Raw genomic sequence first — 3,609 nt, 5'->3', positions numbered from 1 at the left:
GATGACCGCCTCGTTGTACTAATGGTTCATGGTCTCGATTCCAGGGCCCAGGCTAGGAAATATTGAGGTTTTCCTTTTCTTTTTAGCGTTATTCGCAACGCGCGATAAGGGGCTAGACGGAAAAAATAAGACCAAAAGTTGTAACGACACTTTATACTATAGTTGTAACCTGTGCGACGTGCGCGTGTTTCTCTCTCTCTCTCTCTATTTCTTTCTTACTGTCTCATAGAAAGCAAGCCAGTTATTTTCGTTTTGTCTTTCCGTTTTTCTATTTCGCATTGAACAGTGTGGTGTCGCGACGTTTAGTTTTGGAATGGGATGGGTTGGGATGGTATGGGATGAAATGAGATGAGATGAGATGAGATGGGATGGGATGGGTTGCAATGAGATGGGATGGGATGGGATGGGACGGGATGCTATAGCGATAGAGATAGCGATATCGATGGCGATAACCTCGTTCCTACCGGGTGTCCCTTGACACCTCTCACGGTTTTAAGATGATTTTTTACATTTTCTAGTTAAATGTAGTAGAACTCAATTAATCATTACTATTAATTAATAGCGAAGCAAAGTCTAAGTTTCATTTTGCTTAATTACAAATATAGTTTACACGAACATAATTTGCACACATAATATACAAAAAAATTAAGTGTCCTATGCTTCAATTGTTTGAAAAATGGAATAGATTTATACAACATCAAAACAAATTGAAATATTAAATTTTCGTATTTTACGGTGTTTTACATTTACAAGAACATCGAAGCAATAAAGAAATTTCAAATTTAATTGTCAATGAACTTTTAGGAATTCATTAAAATTTGCCGAGTCGTTTGCGCCGGAACATCAAACAGTAGGTGTGGGCGGGCAAACTTGTGATTACTGAAGGAGTAATTTATGTCTAACAAAGCGGCAAAATAGCTTCTTTTATAACCTTTCATTTAACTTGCGCGGCTGTTATGTGGGTTGTATCTTGGGTGCTAAGTTACAAACCACTCCGTGTATCGAACGTCAGGGAAGGAATAATTAAAGGAAGTAAAAATTTGGTTGTCTGAAAAGTTGGTTTACTGACGATTGTTGAACGTGACAACGTCATAAGAAAATACTGATGGTGCATGGTGAATGGTTGCATTTTTCAAAATGCAATTTTCTAAAATACTGTTTAATAATCTTCATAGACTAGAATATACTTTATTTCTAGTAAAAAAAGTTGGCAACCGTAGAGCGAGGGAACGCAGCATGACGTCATCTTTTTTCGAGTGTGCAGCCGGAATCTATCGAAGACGTTGTCACGTCAAAAAAGCCAAAGAACATCAGTAAGTAGCGCTATTCTGTATTTGATGTTTTTCATAATCAACATCATATCAGCGGATTGAACAGGCCTTTAGTAGGGATATCCAAATATCACGGAACCTGAGCCTCTTGCATCCAGCGAATAACTGCGACTTGCTTAATGTCGTCACTTTCAGCTTCGCGACTCGTTGAATTATGTCGGTGACTTAGGTTCTTCTGTAGATCTCCTCATTTTTTATTCGATCACGCAAACATACTCCAATTATAGTCGTTCCATGGCCCGTTGTATGAGACTCATAGTTAGCGACCAAGTCTCGAAACCATAGCTCATCAATGATGTCTTACATTGGTACTATTCTTGTACCTTTTCTGTATTAAGAGTAATTAGGAGTAATAGTAATTAGACATAGCTAACTTACTCAACTTACTTACTCATTGTACAAATTTAAACAAAACGATACTTGTAATAGTTCGTAATTGAAGTCATAGTCATACTTGCCTGCCCAAAAAGTCCTTTATAATTGTTCTATAATTGAATTCCAACATTGACAATGAATTCGAAATGGTTTCCCTTTCTGTCTCAATTACATAATAAACTCAGTGTACCCATTTAAATACAATTAGAGATACCCAAGTCATAATGTGACACGCATTGTCTTACCCGTTTCTTGATAATTAAAATAAAGCTCAAGCTTCATGTACTGAGAGATTGTGTTAGCCAGACATTCCTCATTCTATAAAAGCTGAAAGTTTGTCAGTCCTTGTCATTATCTATTGTAGGAAATAGTAGATAGTACAATTAGAGATTTTAGAATTCAAACAATCGTGAGTGTATGTGAATTGTATTCATAGCAAGCAACGTGAGTCAAATTCAACACGTGTATATGTGCTCAAAATTTGTCTGGAATACTCCGACGTTGTGTCACGTGGGTTTGTGTCGTATTTTATAATTATCAACCCATATTCGGCTCACTTCTGAGATCAAGTCTCTGCTCAGAATGAGAGGGGTTAGGCCAAAAGTCCACGCTGGCACAATGCGGATTGGCAGGCTTCACACACGCAGAGAATTAGGAAAATTCTCTGTAATGCAGGTTTCCTAACAATGTTTTTCCTTCGCCGTTTGAGACACGTGATATATAATTTTTTAACACAACTGAAAAGTTGTGTGCATTTTAATTGTAATTTTTTAGATACCATTTTTTTGTTTTTTATATTTAATTTTATATGACTTGTTTTTTAATTTTATTGCTTTTAGTTTATTGTAGTCTGTCATTTTTAGCATATTAATTTGCATTGTTTAATTTGACATCCATTCATTTCTGACAACTGTAGTATTGACATAATATTATTGACTTTAATAATAATTGACTTTAATAATAACATTACTAACTTTAATAACACTACTATAATAATGACATGTAATAATAGTAATAACATAATATTTTAATTGTAATTGTATTGTAATCTTTAATAATGTAATTTGTTATTTTTTGTAATTGTTTTTTTTTTTTGTAATTTTTTAGATATCATTTTTTTTTTGTTTTCTATATTTAATTTTAAGTGACTTGTTTTTTGATTTTATTGCTTTTAGTTTATTGTATTCTGACATTTTTTGCATATTCATTTGATTGTGTAATTTGAAAACATTTATTCATTTCTGACAACTGTAGTATTGACATAATATTAATTTGTGTACGCTGTGTTAACCTATGATTAGCTGTGCAATAACTACTCATATATTTATTTCAATGTAAATCATTACAATGTGAAATTGTAATAGCTGTTGGTTATCCTAATATAATAAATAAATAAAGAAAATGCCTCCGGAATCGGAGGCAGAGTACATATCCACTGGGCTATCACGGCTCTCGGCTCGGCTCGGCTGTGTTTTATAATAAACTAATACAATAGGAGATACCCAAGTCATAATGAAACACGCATTGTCATACCCGTTTTCTTGATAATTAAAATAAAGCCCCAACTCTACCTAAACGTAACCACCAGTCCCGTTTGATCTCTCGTCTACAAACGAGGCGGTATATTTTAATGAACGTAGGTTTTGTTCGACGAGAATTGAAATCTTTTTGAATTGAATGGTTGGCCTCATTTTCTATGTGTTTCTTTGGAGACCGCACGTTACAATGTAAAAACGGAAACCATTATTATTCTTTAACGAGCAGAAAACTCTTGATTGACTACTCAATATCTTGTATTTTTTATGTATCTAATGGATTTATTTTTTGCACTTTACAATAAAACAAAAACACATAATAGGTACCTACACACATCAACACACACGCAAGAAAGCACACACATAGC

Source organism: Bicyclus anynana, chromosome 10 (genome assembly GCF_947172395.1).
Source record: "Bicyclus anynana chromosome 10, ilBicAnyn1.1, whole genome shotgun sequence".
NCBI lineage: Eukaryota > Metazoa > Arthropoda > Insecta > Lepidoptera > Nymphalidae > Bicyclus > Bicyclus anynana.
The sequence above is the reverse complement of the archived record's forward strand: the minus strand, read 5'-3'. Positions refer to the sequence as shown.